We start from the raw sequence: 5,808 nt of genomic DNA, 5'->3' as shown, positions 1-5,808 counted from the left end.
ATTGCCCTGCAATTATTTTGTTTCCAAAACATAGCCCTGATCCTGCAAACATACCATACATTTTCATGAGATGACGTAGACACTCTCACAATGCCAAATTCTATTTTTGTTTTCCCCATAGCATAGCAAAAACACAATTCCAAACCAGCAGCCTTTTAAATGTTGATTCAATTTTACACATTCCCTGTACCCTGCTGATATTAAGCATGTGTTAGTGTTTCCAAAAACAGGGCCTAAATCTGCTGACTCTCAAAAAAGCAGGATTTGTCCTGTGATCTTAATAACATTATTTGCATGAATAGTTCTCAGTTGTATAAGTAATTACAAAGCTGAGTGTACATTTAGCAATGAAGGTGCTGTGCCTTCTCTGCTGTACAGATAGGGATGGAAGTAAGGAGTATTAGGAGTTTCAGCTGGGTTCTTTTTTCTGTTCATCCTTGTGGAAATTACAAAGGATAAGCAAAACACAGATATTAAAATGCAGTTAGTGTTCTTCATCCATTATTCACTAAGTGACCTTAATAAGCTGTTTTCAATGTCATGTAAAATGTTTTAGAGATTTGAACAGTTTTGGCAGCTTTTCTTACAGAAATACAGTTAAATTCAAGGAAGAGTACAGAAAACTGCCTAAACTGTATTGCTTTTGTTAACCAATCTCGGCAAGGATTTATTCCCTGAAATGGATGGGATTTTGCTGGATTATGTTAGTACCAAGTGGAGTTTTAATTAAACCTCTATTCTGCTGTTGGGAAAGAAGTCTTTACAATCAGTGAATTAAAAATAGTCCTTTCTTTGGCGGGAGGAGAGAAGGAGGGGTGGAGGTGATGCTTTGCAATGCAGGAAGTTTCCCACCAAGCATGGCATGGAAGAACAAACTCCTCCTTGAGCAGTTTAGAGACTTTTCACTTGATCTTCCTTAGGCGTAGCTCCATGCTGAAGTCAGCAATCCCTGTGCTGCAGTTTCTCCTTGAAGCAGCTCAGAGACAAGAAGTTAGTACAAGTGACGTTTTTATTCCTCCTCTGATTTCCCTCCCTTTCTCTGCTTCAGCTTGAGAACCCCTGCATTTGCCTATAGAGTTTGGAAAGCAAACAGCTGGCAGCAAGGGGTGATGAAAAAGTGCACGCTGCATCTGGACGTACAGGCCTTCTCTGACCTGTTTATCTACTCCATCCCCCGTCTGCAATTTCGGCAGTGAAGTCAGAGGTGGTTTGCTTCACAAACACTCCAGCTCTTCCCTTGAATGGAAATATCAAGTTGCATATAGATTTCATTTCAATGCTTTCCTTTTTGGTCAGTCTTTCATGTGACTTCTGTGGGTGCCAGTGTAAGAGTCAGTCTTACTATGATACTCAAAGTAAAAAAACCCTAGAAAACTCAATGTAAAACAAATGTGATTTTATAGACATAATTTATCTTTGATACTTGCCACCAAATGTACCCCATCCAGCACAAAACTGAAAGTTTAGAGTGCCTGAATGCTTAAAAAACTCTTAAAAACAAACCTACAAAATACTGACATTAATGAAGAGAATATTAAAAATCTTTGTTTGGCCAAGAAAGACCTGAGGTTACCACCCGGAATACTAATTTGCCTTTACAATATTCACAACGTAGAAACTCCTGTCAGAATTTGTCTGTGGTTTGTTCTTTTGGACTTGTATCTGCTCTACATCATACTCCTCAAATGAATACTGTATTAGCAGATACTTAAGCATTTAAAAAAGAAACCTAAAAGTAGAAACGCAGGCAAAATGCTCTTGACTGCAGGGCTCACTTCAAAGGCTGGAGACCTCACGTTGCGGGGAGGGACAGGTGTCTCAGTCAAGGGGTCTCAGTCCAAACCAGCAGAAGAGAGGGAGAAAGTCAACCAACTCCCAATTTCTCTGGTTAAAATGAAAATGCTCCTTAATCCATCTTACTCTTGATGGGCAGAACATTACTTTGTCAGTGAAATAATGAAGACATGTTAGTTAATTATTTACCTTGTAATTAAAAATGAACCAATTACTAACCAGGACAGGACATGTAGAATTTAACTAAGAATTTAATTTAGAATTCATTTTCTGAAGGCTGAGTATAAAATTGTTCATTAAAAAGCTCTTAACACTTTTTTGGTTTTGGATATGTTTCTAGGATATGACACGTGCTGTTTTCTAGAACCCTTGAAACTGATCTAAAAGGAGCTGGATATTCTGCTAATGAAATGTGTGGGAAGGTAGAAGGTATATAGGTGCATATTTGCATCCTAAATCTTTGTTCTTGAGGACTTGGCCATTCAGAATTTTGCTATGATACTTGAACAGCTCAGCTTTTGAATAAATGTTGTGCAGACATGCATGGATACTTCAGCTCTCCAGTATCTTGAAAAAATAAACAATGAATAAGAGACATCTGCAGGAGGCATTATTTGCTTACTCAGTGCTGTCTACTGCTTTATTTTTGTGCTTATTTCACTTCTATGCTATAACTTAGAATTTTAGTGTTAGCTTTTGAATTACTGTGTCAGAGAAGAAAAGAAAGAAAAACAGTTCTGCAGGTAAAGGCCACACAGAGATGCATTAATTGTGTATTTATCATACATATGAATTGAGTGTCTTTACTTGCACAAGTGAAAGCTCGTTATTGGTAATGACAAAAAAGTAGAGTGAAAACAACCTAGTCTTGTAGTTTCTGTTTGGTCTACTTCTTTGCAGTTTATTACAGATAGTGACTTTAGATCTGCTGCAGAGTATCAAGATAAACAGAAATTACTTATTACTGGTAGACTAATGAGTTCTGTGTTTTCTTTGTTTCTTTAACCAGTTTTTCCCCTTTGAGTTTAATGGACTACCACAGTGCTGTGGACTGTGAGTTGTAAACACTGCATAGAAACGTTAATTTATTGAATAAAATGTTTTCATTGGTGTTTTTCAAAATAATGGAAACTTTTCCATTGCTCATACCTTTCACCTAAGTTGTTTTCCTTGAGATCTCAAGTGTCAGACTTCTAAGAAGATTTTCCATATAGGACTGGCTAGGAAGGATAGAGATCCAAGAATTCTATGAATAGCCAGAGGGCAGAAAAGCATACGCAACAATACTCCGTAGCCAAAAAGATTTCCATTGAAAAAAGACTATAGGGTAAAAATAAGAGGTGGCTGTCAGATTGCATAATTTTTTTCTTTTTTCTCCATGCACAGATTAGCTAAAAATCTTCCATTCCCTTTTGCCTTGCAAATGCAACAGTACCCCTGACATTCAAGGAGAGAGTAATTTAATTTGCTATGCTGTCTTAATCAGGGACTTATGTGCAACAAAATCTGACATTTTTATCTAGACTATATTATGTAAAGCAATGAGCTAGGGGACCAGGTTCATGTTACAGCTGTTGACAGCTAATGTTTTTTGGTAAGTCATGCAACAGCAGCAGAGTGCCACTTTCCCATTCCTACCGTGCTGCTGAGCCACTGCTGCAAGGGTGACAATGTGTAACAATGGAGGTTGGAAAGATAAAATTGAAGTTGACATGAAAACCGTGTGACAAAGAAGCCCTACAACTGAGATATCCATAGCTGAAGAATCTGAGAAAGTTGTTCAGCACTTGGCTGATACCCAAAGAGAATTATGTTATTCTTTTCATTGAAGAAGGTTGGTGAACACTCCTCAATAAATTCCAATGGCAGGCCTGTAATGAAGTGGAGGTGATGCAAGTTGGCATGGTTTTAAAATTCACTGTATGCTCTAGTTCAGTTAAGATGTATTTCTGTTGCTTTATGCTTTTTGCATCTTTGATCTGTAAGAGTAATAAATAGGGCGTGATCTCTTGCACTTATCATTGCAGTGTCAAATGCACTAAACTGTTGTGGCCTGAATACCTGTAATAATATACCTGAATACCTGCAATTAGAAATGCAAAGGTTGTTCTTGTTGGGCAGTCCAAAATCAAGCAATGCTGCTGACTTTATAGGGAGTTCAACAAGCTTTGCAGCCAGCCAAGAAACATGCAACAAAGTGAAACATTTTCAAGATTCCTCATGTCCAATGCTATTTACAGCTTTTCTAGAGCATCCCTTCACTTAAAAACATATGGGAACCCATGTCTGAGCGCAGAAGTTACATGCTCATTTTGACCTAGCCAACTTAACATGGCTATATTTCCTACTACCTGGAGCTCCTGAAAGCTCTTTGTTAAGCGTAACGCATTACAATAATCCAATTTAGACATGACAAAAATTGCTGTTCTTCTGCCAAGGCATCTGCTGAACTGAAGACTGTTACTCCCAAAGTGTAAGGGTCACAACCTTCAGTGGGGCTGCAAGCCTAACAGTAGTGTTATTATTTATGCTAGTGTAATGAGGCCGTTGAAAATGGGACTTATTGCCAGAAACAAGCTGAGGAGATTTTTATGGGTCTGACTGGACTATTCCAAGCAGGAGCACTTGCTTTCCAAATTCTGTCCTTTCTCCAGCCCCTGTTTTGGACCTTGGAGAAGCTTTTTTGGGAGGGTGAGAAAAGTAATATTTCCAAATGTATTCTATTTATCTCAGTCTCTGAATCTGCTACACTTTAGTTCAGATTAATATTTTCTTCATCTCCTGTAATAAATATGGGAAGTATTAGAAAAAAATCTGTAGGCTCCTAATTGGCTTCCAATGATTCATTCAAACAGCACATTTATAAAATAGGAGGGGAAAAAAAAAGGGGAGGGCAGACAGAACAAGAGAGGAGGGTCTTTAGGACATACACTGACTATTTTACCCAGTGGCTAGGATGTTTTTGTGCTACATAATTAATACTATTTGGTGGTAAAGAACTCTGTGTTGAAGTAAATTCCTTAGCCTGCTTCCTACCTTCTAGTGCTAGAATGCTTAGTACTAAGTTTAACAATGTTGTTCCGCCTTGGATTCTGAACAGTGGGTTAGAGGAATCTTATTTGCAGATAAGCAATGGGCACTTAGAAGTTAGCAAGTTGAATAGTGTTGGAGTTCAGATGTTCCTTTATGCAAAGAGGGAGTCAAATTGTCCATTGTAATGGTAGAGATTGTGTGGTAAATTATAAAATTAAATGGTGGTCCTGGAATGCAGAGACATCACCTTTGACTGCGACTGCAGATTCAGTGAGCTCTCTGTGATGTACATGTAATTAAACCTGTACGTTGTCTCAAACTTCAAAGCAATTTATAATAAGCAAACTTCAGCATAATAGAAGTAAGTATTACCCCACTTTTTTTAGACTACCTCTTAGCAATCTTTTACCATACGCTGGGTTCTTAATCACTGTCAACTCACTATACTTTCCTTTTCAGTGAAGAACAGTGATGTTATGCAATGTTACTATATAGATCATGCCCTGTTTTTTCTAGTCCTATTTTGAGAAAATACATCTGAGTAAAACTACATTTTTGGTGATGCTAAATCTTCCCTCAGCAGTTAACGTTTCATCTGTATTTATGTGACATGACTTTACACTGTGTGGTTTTGGCAGATGGAGGAATGATTTTCTTCACATTTTTCATACGGTGAAGAATTTTCAGGAGCTAGTTTAGCAACAGCAAGCAGAGGAGGCTTTGATTTGTTTACCTAACATATGTGTCACATATAAAAGGCAATGTCCTTCCACTGTAGTTGTTAATAACTAGCTGTTCCAAATGGATTTGTGCCAACACGGAATCTACCACCACAATTAGCAGTAATAGGAACTTCAGCTGGCAACAGCAGTGAAGGCAGTAAAGATTAAATGACTGTGTGAACTGTCCCTCCAAATTAAAACTGATGTACATTGGCAAAAAATAAGAAAACTCACGCCACTGTTACCCCTTGCACTCTGT

This window comes from Phaethon lepturus, unplaced genomic scaffold, assembly GCF_000687285.1.
Source record: "Phaethon lepturus isolate BGI_N335 unplaced genomic scaffold, ASM68728v1 scaffold18586, whole genome shotgun sequence".
Lineage (NCBI taxonomy): Eukaryota > Metazoa > Chordata > Aves > Phaethontiformes > Phaethontidae > Phaethon > Phaethon lepturus.
This window is presented reverse-complemented; position numbering follows the sequence as displayed.